This window comes from Symphalangus syndactylus, chromosome 8 (genome assembly GCF_028878055.3).
Source record: "Symphalangus syndactylus isolate Jambi chromosome 8, NHGRI_mSymSyn1-v2.1_pri, whole genome shotgun sequence".
NCBI classification, from domain to species: domain Eukaryota; kingdom Metazoa; phylum Chordata; class Mammalia; order Primates; family Hylobatidae; genus Symphalangus; species Symphalangus syndactylus.
In genome coordinates, this window is record NC_072430.2 from 71,864,136 (window position 1) to 71,882,115 (window position 17,980).

Sequence of the window (17,980 nt, forward strand, 5' to 3'; positions counted from 1 at the left end):
CATCTCACACACATTGTAGATACTGGAGGTTTTATCATCATCATCATTTAAGACAGGGTCTCACTCTGCCATCCAGGCTGGAGTGCAGTGGCACAATCATAGTTCACTGCAGCCTCAACTTCCTGAGCTCAAGTGATCCTCCCGCGTCAGCCTCCCAAGTAGCTGGTACCACAGGCATGAACTACCACGCCGACTCATTTCTTTCTTTCCCCTTCCTTCCTTCCTTCATTTTTTCTTTCTTTCTTTCTTTCTTTCTTTCTTTTCTTTCTTTCTTTCTTTCTTTCTTTCTTTCTTTCTTTCTTTCTTTCTTTCTTTCTTTTTCTTTCTTTCTTTCTTCTTTCTTTCTCTCTTTCTTTCTTTCTTTCTTTCTTTCTTTTTCTTTCTTCCTTTCTTTCTCTTTCTCTCTTTCCCTCCCTCCCCCTCTTTCTTTCTTTTTCTTTCTTCTTTCTTTCTTTCTTTCTTTCTTTCTTTCTTTCTTCTTCCTTTCTTCCTTTCTCTCTCTTTCTCTTTCTTTCTTTCTTTCCTCTTTTTTTTTTTTCTTGTAGAGACAGAATCTCCCTGTGTTGCCCAGGTTGGTCTCAAACTCCTGGGCTCAAGTGATCCACTCGCTTTCACCTCCCAAAGTTCTGGGATTACAGGTGTGAGGCACTGCACTGGCCACTTTTAATATTTTTCAGAAATCGATTCATAAAAGAGAAAAGACTGGAGCTACCATAAATTCAGCACCTACCATGTGCGTAGAATTGTATGTGTGTATATAATTTTAACAACATTGAGTTATCTTTATTTTATAGAGAAATTTATTTGTCAAAGTCTACAAAATTGGTTTTATTTGTTTGCAAGGTCCATTCTCCACACATACTCAACTGTCTCCATAATTCTGTGAAGACTGTAATTTAAAAACATAAAGTGAAAGAAACATCACAAAGCAGAGAATAGAGGATAAAGCCTTAATAATCTCTAGTTAGTATATTCTGAGTTATTTGGGGAGCTATTGTTTTCAAAACGAACAAACAAAAACTTGTAAAAGGAAACCAAAAAAGAACAAACACTTGGAAAATAAATATATAAAATATCAGGAGTGGAAGAATTAGTATTAGGTTCGAAAGATAAAGTCAAAGAAATGACTTCCAACAGAGAAAAACAGAAGAAAAGATAATACAGTAGAGCAATCCAAGAGATTCAATATTTGACTAATACAGTTCCAGGAAGAGAGGAGAGAGGGAAACAGAAATTGGAAATTTACTGAAGTAAATTTCCCATACCCAAAAATTTGAGTTTCCAAATTAACCCCACCCCCATCCCCAGTGCAGGATACAATGACTCGTACCTAAGCATGTCACTGTGATAACTGAGAACAGAGGCATAAAAGATCCTGTAAGCTTTCTAGGAAAATGAAAGCATCAATTTCAAAGATTCAAAATGGCATCAGGCTTCTCAACAATAGAACTGGATGATAGATGACTCTGAAGCAACGCATTTTCACAATTCTGTGGAGGAATTGTAATTCTATAATTCCACACTCTGGCAAATTATTAATCAAATCAGAGAATAGAATAAATACATTTTCAGAAGAACACACAAAATGTACCTCCCAAGCACACTTTCTTATGAATGTACTTCAGGATATGCTCCAAAAAAATCAGGAATAAACAGAGAAGAGTAGACCAAGGAAAAGGAAACATGGGGTCTGGGTAACACTGATTACAGGACTGTAGCTGCAGAGCAGATTTATTGAGGCAGAGGCTCAAGGACAAAAATCTCTAGGAAAAAGGCAAGTAGCTAATAGGAAACACAACTTGACTGAGAAGATGGATGGGTTTGAGGACATACAGCTTGCACAAAGTGTAAGAAAATTAAAAGGAACAATAGGCCAGGCACGGTGGCTCATGCCTGTAATCCCAGCACTTTGGGATGCTGAGGTGGGCAGATCACGAGGTCAAGAGATTGAGCCCAAATTGGCCAACATGGTGACACCCTGTCTCTACTAAAAATACAAAAATTAGCTGGGCACGGTGGCGTGCACTTGTAGTCCCAGCTACTTGTGGGGCCGAGGCAGGAGAATTGCTTGAACCTGGGAAGCAGAGATTGCAGTGAGCCAAGATCACGCCACTGCCCTCCAGCCTGGCAACAGAGTGAGACTCCGTCTCAAAAAAAAAAAAAAGTTAGCAATAAACTCCAGGAAACACATAATGCTATTTTAAGCTGTATGGTGTTATTGGACTTCCAGAAAACATTGTTTGGATATTTCGAATAATGTAGGCAGTTTTCTGCCTGCTTCTTGACAAGTGACGAGACTTGTGGTCTGGTTCTTGGACTTCCCTAGCAGCATGGCCCCCAAATGCCCGTCTCCACTCCCACCCCAAAAGAAGAAATCAAGGCTACCTCCTGCTCTGAGACTGGAGGAGACATCAGTCTCTGTAGGCTTGCCGAAGAAGGGAGAAAAAGAACAGGAAGAAGCAACTGAACATATTGATGAAGTACAAAAAGAAACACTTAATGAACAAGCCAGTGAGGAGATTTTGAAAGCAGAACAGAAATAATACAAACTCCTCCAACCATTTTTTTAGAAGAGGTCAGAATTGATTGCCAAGATCCCAAATTTTGGGGCAACAACATTTGTCAACCATCTCCAAGTGTCTACACTGCTTGGGGAGGAGGAGGAAGAGGCACTGCATTATTTGATCAGAGTTGAAATGACAGAATTTGAAAATATTAAATCAGGTTATAGAATAGATTTTTATTTTGATGAAAATCCTTACTTTGAAAACAAAGTTCTCTCCAAAGAATTTCATCTGAATGAGAGTGGTGATCCATCTGCAAATTCCACTGAAATCAAACGGAAGTTTAGAAAAAATATGATGAAACATCAAAGTCAGATGCAGAGTAAAGCCAGCAGGAAGAGGCAGCATGAGGCACCAGAGAGCTTCTCTACCTGGTTGACTGACCATTCTGATGAAGGTGCTGATGAGTTAGGAGAGGTCATCAAAGGTGATATTTGGCCAAACCCATTATAGTACTACTGGGTTCCCAATATGGATGATGGAGAAGGAGAAGAAGATAAGGAGAAGGAAGAATTAGAAAATATTGATGAAGAAGATGAGGATGAAGGTGAAGAAGATGACAATGGTGATGAAGGGGAGAAAGCAGAGGAGGATGAAGGAGAAGATGACTAATAGAACACTGATGGATTCCAACCTTCCTTTTAAAGAAATTTTCTCAGAGGAGCCAAGATGGCTGAATAGGAACAGCTCCGGTCTACAGCTCCCAGCGTGAGCGATGCAGAACATGGGTGATTTCTACATTTCCAACTGAGGTACGAGGTTCGTCTCACTGGGGAGTGCCAGACAGTAGATGCAGGACAGTGGGTGCAGTGCACCGTGAGCTAGCTGAAGCAGGGCGAGGCATCACCTCACCCGGGAAGTGCAAGGGGTCAGGGAATTCCCTTTCCTAGTCAAAGAAAGGGGTGACAGGTGGCACCTGGAAAATCGGGTCACTCTCACCCTAATACTGCGCTTTTCCAATGGGCTTAAAAAATGGCACACCAGGAGATTATATCCCACACCTGGCTTGGAGGGTCCTATGCCCACGGAGTCTCACTCATTGCTAGCACAGCAGTCCGAGATCAAACTGCAAGGCGGCAGTGAGGCTGGGGGAGGGGCACTGGCCATTGCCGAGTTAGTTGTTTGATTAGGTAAACAAAGTGGCTGGGAAGCTCGAACTGGGTGGAACCCACCACAGCTCAAGGAGGCCTGCCTGCCTCTGTAGGCTCCACCTCTTGGGGCAGGGCACAGACAAACAAAAAGACAGCAGTAACCTCTGCAGACTTAAATGTCCCTCTCTGACAGCTTTGAAGAGAGTAGTGGTTCTCCCAGCATGCAGCTGGAGAGCTGAAAACGGGCAGACTGCCTCCTCAAGTGGGTCCCTGACCCCCGAGTAGCCTAACTGGGAGGCATCCCCAGTAGGGGCGGACTGACACCTCACACGGCCAGGTACTCCTCTGAGACAAAACTTCCAGAGGAACAATCAGGCAGCAGCATTTGCAGTTCACCAAAATCTGCTGTTCTGCAGCCACCGCTGCTGAAACCCGGGCAAACAGGGTCTGGAGTGGACCTCTAGCAAACTCCAACAGACCTGCAGCTGAGGGTCCTGTCTGTTAGAAGGAAAACTAGCAAACAGAAAGGACATCCACACCAAAACCCCATCTGAACGTCACCATCATCAAAGACCAAAAGTAGATAAAACCACAAAGATGGGGAAAAAACAGAGCAGAAAAACTGGAAACTCTAAAAATCAGAGTGCCTCTCCTACTCCAAAGGAAGGCAGCTCCTCACCAGCAATGGAACAAAGCTGGATGGAGGATGACTTTGATGAGTTGAGAGAAGACAGCTTCAGACGATCAAACTACTCCGAGCTACAGGAGGAAATTCGAACCAATGGCAAAAAAGTTAAAAGCTAAAAGTTAAAAGTTAGAAGTTAAAAGTTAATTTAAAAAACTAGACGAATGGATAACTAGAATAATCAATGCAGAGAAGTCCTTAAAGGACCTGATGGAGCTGAAAACCAAGGCACGAGAGCTACGTGATGAATGCAGAAGCCTCAGGAGCTGATGCGATCAACTAGAAGAAAGGGTATCAGTGATGGAAGACGAAATGAATGAAATAAAGTGAGAAGAGAAGTTTAGAGAAAAAAGAATAAAAAGAAATGAACAAAGCCTCCAAGAAATATGGGACTATGTGAAAAGACCAAATCTACATCTGATTGGTGTACCTGAAAGTGACGGGGAGAATGGAACCAAGTTGGAAAACACTCTGCAGGATATTATCCAGGAGAACTTCCCCAGTCTAGCAAGGCAGGCCAACATTCAGATTCAGGAAATACAGAGAACACCACAAAGATACTCCTCGAGAGGAGCAACTCCAAGACATATAATTGTCAGATTCACCAAAGTTGAAATGAAGGAAAAAATGTTAAGGGCAGCCAGAGAGAAAGGTCAGGTTACCCACAAAGGGAAGCCCATCAGACTAACAGCTGATCTCTCGGCAGAAACTCTACAAGCCAGAAGAGAGTGGGGGCCAATATTCAACATTCTTAAAGAAAAGAATTTTCAACCCAGAATTTCATATCCAGGCAAACTAAGCTTCATAAATGAAGGAGAAATAAAATACTTCACAGACAAGCAAATGCTGAGAGATTTTGTCACCACCAGGCCTGCCCTAAAAGAGCTCCTGAAGGAAGCACTAAACATGGAAAGGAAAAACCAGTCCCAGCCACTGCAAAAACATGCCAAATTGTAAAGACCATCAAGGCTAGGAGGAAACTGCATCAACTAACGAGCAAAATAACCAGCTAACATCATAATGACAGGATCAAATTCATACATAATAATATTAACTTTAAATGTAAATGGGCTAAATGCTCCAATTAAAGGACACAGACTGGCAAATTAGATAAAGAGTCAAGACCCATCAGTGTGCTGTATTCAGGAAACCCATCTCACATGCAGGGACACACATAGGCTCAAAATAAAGGGATGGAGGAAGATCTACCAAGCAAATGGAAAACAAAAAAAGGCAGGGGTTGCAGGGGTTGCAATCCTAGTCTCTGATAAAATAGACTTTAAACCAACAAAGATCAAAAGAGACAAAGAAGGCCATTACATAATGGTAAAGGGATCAATTCAACAACAAGAACTAACTATCCTAAATATAAATGCACCCAATACAGGAGCACCCAGATTCATAAGGCAAGTCCTGAGTGACCTACAAAGAGACTTAGACTCCCACACGATAATAATGGGAGACTTTAACACCCCACTGTCAACATTAGACAGATCAGTGAGACAGAAAGTTAACAAGGACACCCAGGAATTGAACTCAGCTCTGCACCAAGCGGACCTAATAGACATCTACAGAACTCTCTACCCCAAATCAACAGAATATACATTCTTTTCAGCACCACACCACACCTATTCCAAAACTGACCACATACTTGGAAGTAAAGCACTCCTCAGCAAATGTAAAAGAACAGAAATTATAACAAACTGTCTCTCAGACCACAGTGCAATCAAACTAGAACTCAGGATTAAGAAACTCACTCAAAACCGCTCAACTACATGGAAACTGAACAACCTGCTCCTGAATGACTACTGGGTACATAACAAAATGAAGGCAGAAATAAAGATGTTCTTTGAAACCAATGAGAACAAAGACACAACATACCAGAATCTCTGGGACACATTCAAAGCAGTGTGTAGAGGGAAATTTATAGCACTAAATGCCCACAAGAGAAAGCAGGAAAGATCTAAAATTGACACCCTAACATCACAATTAAAAGAACTAGAAAAGCAAGAGCAAACACATTCAAAAGCTAGCAGAAGTCTAGACATAACTAAGATCAGAGCAGAACTGAAGGAAACAGAGACACAAAAAACCCTTCAAAAAATAATGAATCCAGGAGCTCGTTTTTTGAAAAGATCAACAAAATTGATAGACCGCTAGCAAGACTAATAAAGAAGAAAAGAGAGAAGAATCAAATAGACACAATAAAAAATGATAAAGGGGATATCACCACTGATCCCACAGAAATACAAACTACCATCAGATAATACTATAAACATCTCTACGCAAATAAACTATAAAATCTAGAAGAAATGGATAAATTCCTCGACACATACATCCTCCCAAGACTAAACCAAGAAGAAGTTGAATCTCTGAATAGACCAATAACAGGCTCTGAGATTGAGGCAATAATCAATAGCTTACCAACCAAAAAGAGTCTAGGACCAGATGGATTCACAGCCGAATTCTACCAGAGGTACAAAGAGGAGCTAGTACTATTCCTTCTGAAACTGTTCCAATCAATAGAAAAAGAGGGAATCCTCCCTAACTCATTTTATGAGGCCAGCATCATACTGATACTAAAGCCTGGCAGAGACACAACCAAAAAGAGAATTTTAGACCAATATCCTTGATGAACATCGATACAAAAATCCTCAATAAAATACTGGCAAACTGAATCCAGCAGCACATCAAAAAGCTTATCCACCATGATCAAGTGGGCTTCATCCCTGGGATGCAAGGCTGGTTCAACATACACAAATCAATAAATGTAATCCAACATATAAACAGAACCAAAGACAAAAACGGCATGATTATCTCAATAGATGCAGAAAAGGCCTTTGACAAAATTCAACAACCCTTCGTGCTAAAAACTCTCACTAAATTAGGTATTGATGGGACGTATCTCAAAATAATAAGAGCCCCCTATGACAAACCCACAGCCAATATCATACCAAATGGGCAAAAACTGGAAGCATTCCCTTTGAAAACGGGCACAAGACAGGGATGCCCTCTCTCACCACTCCTATTCAACATAGTGTTGGAAGTTCTGGCCAGGGCAATCAGGCAGGAGAAGGAAATAAAGGGCATTCGATTAGGAAAAGAGGAAGTCAAATTGTCCCTGTTTGCAGATGACATGATTGTATATCTAGAAAACCCCATCGTCTCAGCCCAAAATCTCCTCAAGCTGATAAGCAACTTCAGCAAAGTCTCAGGATACAAAACCAATGTACAAAAATCACAAGCATTCTTATACACCAATAACAGACAAACAGAGAGCCAAATCATGAGTGAACTCCCATTCACAATTGCTTCAAAGAGAATAAAATACCTAGGAATCCAACTTACAAGAGATGTGAAGGACCTCTTCAAGGAGAACTACAAACCACTGCTCAATGAAATAAAAGAGGATACAAACAAATGGAAGAACGTTCCATGCTCATGGGTAGGAAGAATCAATATCATGAAAATGGCCATACTGCCCAAGGTAATTTATAGATTCAATGCCATCCCCATCAAGCTACCAATGACTTTCTTCACAGAATTGGAAAAAACTACTTTAAAGTTCATATGGAACCAAAAAAGAGCCCGCATCGCCAAGTCAATCCCAAGCCAAAAGAACAAAGCTAGAGGCATCATGCTACCTGACTTCAAACTATACTACAAGGCTACAGTAACCAAAACATCATGGTACTGGTACCAAAACAGAGATATAGACCAGTGGAACAGAGCAGAGCCCTCAGAAATAATGCTGCAACTATCTGATCTTTGACAAACCTGACAAAAACAAGCAATGGGGAAAGGATTCCTTATTTAATAAATGGTGCTGGGAAAACTGGCTAGCCATATGTAGAAAAGCTGAAACTGGATCACTTCCTTACACCTTATACAAAAATTAATTCAAGATGGATTAAAGATTTACATGTTAGACCTAAAACCATAAAAACCCTAGAAGAAAACATAGGCAATACCATTCAGGACATAGGCATGGGCATGGACTTCATGTCTAAAACACCAAAAGCAATGGCAACAAAAGCCAAAATTGACGAATGGGATCTAATTAAACTAAAGAGCTTCTGCACAGCAAAAGAAACCACCATCAGAATGAACAGGCAACCTACAGAATGGGAGAAAATTTTCGCAACCTACTCATCTGACAAATGGCTAATATCCAGAATCTACAATAAACTCAAACAAATTTACAAAAATAAAACAAACAATCCCATCAAAAAGTGGGCAAAGGATATGAACAGACACTTCTCAAAAGAAGACATTTATGCAGCCAACAGACACATGAAAAAATGCTCATCATCACTGGCCATCAGAGAAATGCAAATCAAAACCACAATGAGATACCATCTCACACCAGTTAGAATGGCAATCATTAAAAAGTCAGGAAACAACAGGTGCTGGAGAGGATGTGGAGAAATAGGAACACTTTTACACTGTTGGTGGGACTGTAAACTAGTTCAACCATTGTGGAAGTCAGTGTGGCGATTCCTCAGGGATCTAGAACTAGAAATACCATTTGACCCAGCCATCCCATTACTGGGTATATACCCAAAGGACTATAAATCATGCTGCTATAAAGACACATGCACACGTATGTTTATTGTGGCACTGTTCACAATAGCAAAGACTTGGAACCAACCTAAATGTCCAACAACGATAGACTGGATTAAGAAAATGTGGCACATATACACCATGGAATACTATGCAGCCATAAAAAATGATGAGTTCATGTCCTTTGTAGGGACATGGATGAAACTGGAAACCATCATTCTCAGCAAACTATTGCCAAGGACAGAAAACCAAACACCGCATGTTCTCACTCATAGGTGGGAATTGAACAATGAGAACACATGGATACAGGAAGGGGAATATCACATACTGGGGACTGTTGTGGGGTGGGGGAAGAGGGAGGGACAGCATTAGGAGATATACCTAATGCTAAATGACGAGTTAATGGGTGCAGCACACCAACATGGCACATGGATACATATATAACAAACCTGCACGTTTTGCACATGTACCCTAAAACCTAAAGTATAATAATAATAAAATTTAAAAAATAAATTAATTAATTAAATCTAAACATATGAAAAAAAAAGAAATTTTCTCCTGTTCCTGGGAGCAAGTTGCAGTCTTTCCCCCGCCCCACCTTCCTTCTTGTGCTCAGTAACCCTCTTCTCGTGGTCCCTTTTGTCTACACCATGGTTTTCAACTTACTTGGGGGGAAATACCTTGAGCAGAATACAGTGGGAAAAGAGCCTCTATCCTCTTTCTATTCTTAATTCATTTTTATCCCTTCCTGTCTGAGCAAAAACTGTATGGAATCAACACCACTGAGCTCTGTGGGAAAAACAAAACAAAACAAAACAAAACAAAACAAAAAAACTGCTCCCTTTGCTCTGCTGGAAGCTGGAGGGTGCGAGGGCCCTGGGTGGCAGTGCAGAGAATTCTAGCTTCTTTCCTACTTTCTCTATATATTGAGCTCAGAGAGTACACTGTGTCTGCATGTGAATATAGACAGTTAGCATTTACCAACATGTATCTGTCTACTGTCTTTTGTTTAAAAAAAGAAAAGAAAACACTTCTAAAAAATGGGGTTTTGGAAGGTCAGCAAAGGGTGGCTTTGACATGCTTGGCCGGGTTAAGTGGGCATTTTGACAACATGGCTTCTCCTTGGGGTGTTTGTGATGTTTGACAGATAACCTTGCAGTTTAAGATGACACTTTAAAAATAAATTCTCTCCTAATGATGACCTGAGCCCTGCCACTCAATGGGAGAATCAGCAGAACTTGTAGGATAGTATTTGGAATTGACATCCTTGGTTGTAATTTTGTTCCTGTTTACTTTTAAATTTTCTTTTAGTTTCACTGGAAAGAAAAGGTGATGCTCAGTTTTAAACGTTAAAAGTGTACAATGTGCTTTGTTACAATAAAACTAAATGTGTACACAAAAAAATTAAAAACTAAAAATAAAATAATGTAGGCCGGGCACAGTGGCTCACATCTGTAATCCCAGCACTTTGGGAGGCTGAGTGGGGAGTATCGCTTGAGCACAGGAGTTTGACCATTGTGGGCAACATGGCGAAACCATGTCTCCACAAAAAAATACAAAAAAGAGCCTGGAGTGGTGGCACATGCCTATAGTCCCAGCTGCTTGGGAGGATGAGGTGAGAGGATCTCTTGAGCTGGGGAGGTAGAGGTTGCAGTGAGCTGAGATCTCACTACTGTACTCCAGCCTGGGTGACAGAGTGACACTCTGTCTCAAAAATAAATAAATAAATAAAGAATATAAGTATTTTGTATCAATTTTCTGCTTTTACAGTCAATGAACTTAAGTCTTAATTTTGGTTACAGAATTAAATATTAATATTTAACAATCAAGACAACATAAAAGTAAAGTACAGTTGACTGAAGCTGGGACACAGATGAAAAGAGAGTGAAGGAAAAGAAGGATGCTAATATTCTTATTTTACAAAATAGGAACTCAAAATACCCAGTGCCTATCTGAAAAAGATACTAAAATGATTAGCATAGTATTAAGTTAGAAAGGTAAACAAGAGAACTGAAATATAGCTATATTAGGAAGAGAAGAGGGGAGGGAGGTGGAGTTGAGCTAAACCTTAATATGTTGTAAAGTCAATAGACCTTTGATGGATTAGTGAGTAGAGGACACCTTTCCTAGAGATACTGAGGAAAGAGGTAGCAGTAGTGCCTCTTAGGACTTGGACAGGAGTCAAAGAGTGGTGGGGGGAGACAAATTCCAACAGAGGGAATTTGAGAGAAAACAGCCTGCAAATTATTTATTTATTGATTTATTTGAGATGGAGTCTTGCTCTGTCACCCAAGCTGGAGTGCAGTGGCACGATCTTGGCTCACTGCAACCTCTGCCTCCCAGGTTCAAGGAATTCTCCTGCCTCAGCTCCTGAGTAGCTGGGATTACAGGCGCCCACCACCACACCCAGATAATTTTTGTATTTTTAGTAGAGACGGGGTGTCACCATGTTGGCCAGGCTGGTCTCGAACTCTTGACCTCGTGATACACTCGCCTCAGCCTCCCAAAGTGCTGGATTATAGGCATGAGCTACCATGCCCAACCCAAATTACTTACGGTTGGAAATCACCTTAATGTTCAAAAGAGGGAATACTTAAATAAATCACATTACATTAATAGAATAAAATATATCTAGTAAAACTTTTTAATGACTACTCAACAATATGGAAAATTCTATTATATAATAGAATTTTCAAAAGATATAAGTCCTCTTTCCCTAACCTTCCCTTTCTAAACAATTTAGTCCTAAAGCCACCAGGTGGGGCAGAACAAGGTCATAGACATTGATGAGGAGGGGCCATCTGGCACGGGAATAAGAAGTCAGAACCCAAGAGAGATGAAGAGGTATGGGCGTGGGGGATGTCTGAGGGGGCTGAGAGGGGAACCCAGCCTGCAGAGTCACAGCCTGAGCAAGTGGAGGAGCTGTCCACTCAGAGGGGTTGCCTAGTGTGAGATATCCAGGCCCAAATGGCGGACACCCATGTAGAGGGGCAGCCCTGGCACAGTGTCAGAGCCAGAGTGGGTAAAGGGCATCCATATGGGAGGGGGGACGGCGGCAGCAAGGTGAGATTGGTTACATGCATGAAGATGGATGCAATAAGCAACTATATTAAAGAATATGGGAGAAGAAATTTATAAATCAAAAAGTTATAAATAAAATTAAGATATAAATATGGGAAGAGAAAACCTAATATGAGCTTGTGGGGTTGGATTTGAGTTAAGGTATTGGTATAAATGTATGGTTTTCAATATAGTTACATAAAGAAAATAAATGTGAGTACTTACATGTTACATAAAGAAAATACATGTGCTGCACTTAGGCCCTTGAATCTAGTCCTCCTGCAGGTGCTGCAGATTTCGGTGTATCCTGGGGTGGGAGGCTCCAGCTCTGCCTGTGGCCGCTGTCCTCTCGAAGCTAACAGATACCTACTTACAGATAGTATTGTGAAATTAAAAGAATTTCAGCACAAGAAGGTGGCTGTTGCATGTAATCTTTCCTAAAGAAACCTATTTTAGGAATTTGGAAGAGAAACTGACAAGCTCATCTTGAAGAGGGAGTTGATAAACTTACTTCATTTCTGTGGGTCCCAGGACCATGCGGAGCTGGCTAAAAATGTCATTTATAGGTACCATGCAGAGAACAGAAATATGACTTTGGGGCAGTGTAGGTTTGGACCACTTTTCATGAGTCTGTGTTATGGGTTGGATCTTGAGGGGCTCATGAAAGACCAGCATTTATGAGATTCCTTCTCAGACTCCACATCATTCAATATTTTGATGGATATGTTATTTACCAAAGGCAAATATAAAAGTGCTTTGGAAGTATTGATAGAGATGAAAAATCAAGGTGTGAAATTCGCTAAAGATCCTATATTCTTACTTTTGCAGTTTGCAACAAACTGAATAGCCCTGAGTCTTTCAAAATCTGTTCTACATTAAGAAAAGAAGCCCTACTCAAAGGAGAGGTTCTCTCCAGGAGAGCATCCCGTTTCTTTGTGGCGTTAGCTCTGAATCAGAACCAAGTGGCAAAAGCTATGTCCATTTTTTTCTCAAACCATGAATCCAGAAAGCATAGCCTGCACTAATTTAACTATTATAATCCATATCCAGTCAAATATGTTGGAAACCCTGATAGAGATACTAAAAAAATGCTGCAGAATGAAATTTATTAAAATTTGTGAAAAGACATGCATTCTCAGAGGAAGTTCTGGCAAAGGTGAAGGAAAAGTGAAGGATATGCCTGCCCTTGTGGCCAGATTTAATGAGATCTATGGAAAACTGCACATCAGTGGCCAGGTCATCACTTGTACTTTGGGTACTCTGCTCTGCCACACCCCCAGGGACAGGAAATCCCATATGTTGCTATTAAACAAAAGGATGATGAGCCGTTAGACCTTCCAGCCACTCAACCAGTCCTTTTTGGCTGCGTAATAATCCTCATTTCAGTCCACCTGTGGATCTGAAGGGCCTGCTTCTAGTGAGTTATTGCCTTCCCTAAGAAGCAGGCATTGCACTTCAGTAGATGCTGTGCTGACACTTAGCCTCCTCTTGAAATTCCCAAGTTCACTGAATAGTGGCATGTTGATCTCTGAGAAGTTATATTGCACTACTGTGAAGGTCTACATGCAAGCATGATACCCTCAGAAAGGAGCTTCCCTTGTACACTGCTGAGGATCCTTGAAGGAACACGGTCAGTCTCCAGTCCAGCTTCCGGCACCAGAATGGAACCCAGCAAGCACCACAGGAATGAATTTCACTACAAGTGTGGTCACTCTGATTTTCAAGGGAGTAGTTACTTGTAAATTACATCGTTGCTGAGTTCAAGAGGTCTGAAACCCTATTCTATCATGTTAGAAAATAGCCCAGGGTTTCCTCACTGCTCTGCCATCATATATTTCTATGACTTGAGTCATTTTTCCATACACGAAACAATAATGCCTACGCGTATTTGCATACAGATTTGAAATCTTCATGCAAGGTTCAGTAGGATCAGATTTTCTCAAAAATAAGAGAAATAAAAAAGATTCATAAGCAAAAAATAAAAAAGAAAGAAAGAAAAGTAAAAAGAAAATACATGCAAATACATGTGAGTGTGAGTGTGATTGGCTATTTGCCATATTCCCAACTATGTCCACTGAGACAGCCTTAGAGCTCTCTCACCCCAACAGCAATGAGCACCTACCTAGCACCCAGATCCAGGTTTCAAATTACTGTTCATCACTAAACACAACCAGGTCATCTTAGAAAAATGACTGGTTCCAGGGGAAGGAAAATATAAAATGAGCTTGGACCATCTTGTAGTTTCTAAAAGCAAGGAACTGCCTAAATAATGATGGGGAGGCTGGGCATGGTGGCTCACGCCTGTAACCTCAGAACTTTGGGAGGCCAAGGCAGGAGGACCCCTTGAGCCCAGGAGTTCAGAGACCAGCCTGTGCAACATAGTGAGACACTATCTCTACAAAAAACGAAAAAGAAAGAAAGAACGAAAGAAAGAAAGAAGAAAGAGAAAGAAAGGAAGAAAGAAAGAAAGAGAAAAAGAAAGAAAGAAAAGAAAGAAAGAAAGAAAGAAAGAAAGAAAGAAAGAAAGAAAGAAGGAAAGAAAAGAAAGAAAGAAAGAAAAGAAAGAAAGAAAAGAAAGAAAGAAAGATTAGCTGGGCATGGTCATGCCCACCTGTAGTCTCAGCTACTCAGGAGGATGAGGTAGGAGCATTGCTTGAGCCCGGGAATTTGAAAGCAGTGAGCCATGATCACACCCCTGCACTCCAGCCTGGACAACAGAGCAAAGAAAAGAAGAAGAGAGAAACAAGAAGAAAAAGAGGAGGAGGAAGAAGAAGAAGAGGAGGAGGAGGAGGAGGAGAAAGAATAGGGATACATCAAAAACACACAGAAGCCCTATTACAACAGCTTCCACTGGCTAATCTGGGACAAATTATAACTCATTGAATAAAACAAGAAACCACGAATCCATACTGATATAAATAAATGAATGCATTTAAAATATGGTCAGGATTTAAATACCTACACAGTTTTTCTTCTTCTTCTTCTTCTTCTTCTTCTTCTTCTTCTTCTTCTTCTTCTTCTTCTTCTTCTTCTTCTTCTCCTTCTCCTTCTCCTTCTCCTTCTCCTTCTTCTTCCTCTTCTTCCTCTTCTTCTTTTCTCCTCCTCCTCCTCCTTCTCCTCCTTCTCCTTCTCCTTCTCCTTCTTCCCCTTCCCCTTCCCCTTCCCCTTCTCCCTCCTCCCTCCTCCTCCTCCTCCTTCTCCTCCTTCTTCTTTTTGACATGGAGTCTTGCTCTGTCACCCAGATTGGAATGCAGTGAGGCAATCTCAACTCACAGCAACCTCAGCCTCCCAAGTTCAAGTGATTCTCCTGCCTTAGCATCTTGAGTAGCTGCAACTACAGGCACCTGCCATCACACCCAGCTAATATTTATAATTTTAGTAGAGACAAGGTTTTGCCATGTTGGCCAGACTGGTCTCGAACTCCTGATCTCAGGTGATCTGCACCCTCCCCCAACCCCCCAGCCTCCCAAAGTGCTGGGATTATAGGCCTGAGCCAACTGGACCCAGCTGAAATACTTACATAGTTTCAAAATGCACCCACTACAAAATACTTAGTAGTTACAAAGAAAAAAATAATAACTTCAGTAGAGAAGGCTGGCAGATTTCATTTTAATCAGGTGAACAAAGTAAACATCATCAATAATGGCTTAAATTGAAATTGAATTGAAACTTGGAGGATGCAGTGGGAAGAACATGCACCATTTTTGTGACATCTCTGCCAAAGATGGAGAATCTAAATCTAATCAGGACAAACCCACATGGAGAAACATTCTACAAAATAACTGGACTGGAATCTTCAAAAGAGTCAAAGTCTAAGAAAGCCTGCGGAATTGTATTATAACCAACGAGAATAAAGAGACATGACTACTAAATGAAACACATGATTCTGATTGGATCTTTTTGCTCTAAAGAACATTATTGAGACAAATGGTGAAATTTGAGTAGAGTCTGAGTTAGATGGTAGCATAATGTGAATGTTAACGTTAATGTCCTGGTTTTGATAGCTGTATATGAGAATATCCTTCTTACAAGAAAGGCACACCAAAGTATTCAGGAATGGAGGTGCATTCATTAACTTACTCTCAAATGGTTCTGGGAAAAAAAAGAGTTATTTGTGTTGTACTTGCAATTTTTCTGTGAGATTGATGTTATTTCAAACATTTAAAATTACAGTTCAAAATTATAAGGCAATCCCAGCACTTTGGGAGGCCAAGGCAACAGGATCACTTGAGGCCAGGAGTTTAAGGCCAGTCTAGGCAATATAGAAAGCCCCTAATCTCTAAAAATATTTTTGTTTTCTTGAAACTGAGTTTTGCTCTTGTCGCCCAGGCTGGAATGCAGTGGTGTGATCTCGGCTCACTGCAGCCTCCGCCTCCGGAGTTCAAGCAATTCTCCTGCCTCAGCCTCCCAAGTAGCTGGGATTACAGGCATGTGCCACCACGCCTAGTCAATTTTCTTGTATTTTTAGTAGAGACGAGGTTTCACCATGTTGGCCAGGCTGATCTTGAACTCCTGACCTCAGGTGATCCTCCTGCCTTGGCCTTCCAAAGTGCTGGGATTACAGGCATGAGCCACCATGCCCAGCCTAAAACATTTTTTACATTTAAATTTAGAAAAATAAAGTTGGGGCCGGGCATGGTGGCTCACGCTTGTAATCCCAGCACTTTGGGAGGCCGAGGCGGGTGGATCACGAGGTCAGGAGATCGAGACCACGGTGAAACCCTGTCTCTACTAAAAATTCAAAAAATTAGCCGGGCTTGGTGGCGGGCGCCTGTAGTCCCAGCTACTCGGAGAGGCTGAGGCAGGAGAATGGCGTAAACCCGGGAGGCGGAGCTTGCAGTGAGCCAAGATCGCGCCACTGCACTCCAGCCTGGGTGACAGAGCGAGACTCCGTCTCAGAAAAAAAAAAAAAAAAAAAAAAAAAGAAAAATAAAGTTGGAAACCTGTTGTAATGGAAACATCACTGATTCAGGGGCCAGAATATTGGACCAGGGAAGATCAAGTCATGGCCGGGCACAGTGACACTGTCATCCCAGCACTTTGGGAGGCCGAGGCAGGCAGATCACCTGAGGTCAGGAGTTTGAAAACAGTTTGGGCAACATGGTGAAACCCCATCTCTATTGAAAATGCAAAAATTAGCCTGACATGGTGGCAGGTGCCTGTAATCCCAGCTACTCAGGAGGCTGAGGCATGAGAATCGCTTGAACCTGGGAGGCAGAGCTTGCAGTGAGCCAAGATTGTGCCACTGCACTCCAGCCTGGGCAACAGAGCAAGACTATCTCAAAAAAAAAAAAAAAGGCATATTAGTCAATGTAGGAGAATAGGCTATGCAAAAAAATATATATATATGTGAGTTCAACTAGATATATACACATTGAACACCTACAATGCATAAGGCATTGTGTTAGTTCTACTGGGTGTAACCAGAGAGGTTACTTACCTAAGATAAGCTAGTAAATGTTAGAACTACAATTTTAATGCAGTTCTGGAACTTTCAATCGAAGTTACTTACCTAAGATAAGCTAGTAAATGTTAGAAGTACAATTTCAATGAAAGTTCTGGAATTTTCAATTGAAGTTCCAGATTCCATGTGCTTAACCATTATGCTACACTGACATTCTAGAGTCTACCCTGCCCACCTGCCTGAAGTGATCTCCAGCTTGGGCCCCTGACCTTCAGCTCTTGGAGGGCTTCAAGAAAAATGAATTCCCTATTCCTTCCTCAAAACATGTTCTCGAGGGGCCGGGCGTGGTGGCTCACGCCTGTAATCCCAGCACTTTGGGAGGCCGCGGCAGGCGGATCACAAGGTCAGGAGATCGAGACCATCCTGGCTAACATGGTGAAACTCTGTCTCTACTGAAAATACAAAAAATTAGCCTGGCATGGTGGTGGGCGCTTGTCCCAGCTACTCGGGAGCTAATAGCTAGTAGCTAGTAGCTAGTCCCAGCTACTCGGGAGGCTGAGGCAGGAGACTGGTGTGAACCCGGGAGGCGGAGCTTGCAGTGAGCCAAGATCAC

The 17,980-nt window shown here is 41.5% G+C and overlaps 2 pseudogenes; both read left to right on the top strand.

The window, feature by feature from the left end:
• Positions 1-2,330: 2,330 nt before the first annotated feature.
• Positions 2,331-3,176, top strand: LOC129487977 (protein SET-like; annotated as a pseudogene).
• A 9,012-nt stretch (positions 3,177-12,188) lies between these two features.
• On the top strand, positions 12,189-13,334 carry LOC129488760 (pentatricopeptide repeat-containing protein 2, mitochondrial-like; annotated as a pseudogene).
• Positions 13,335-17,980: the final 4,646 nt, after the last annotated feature.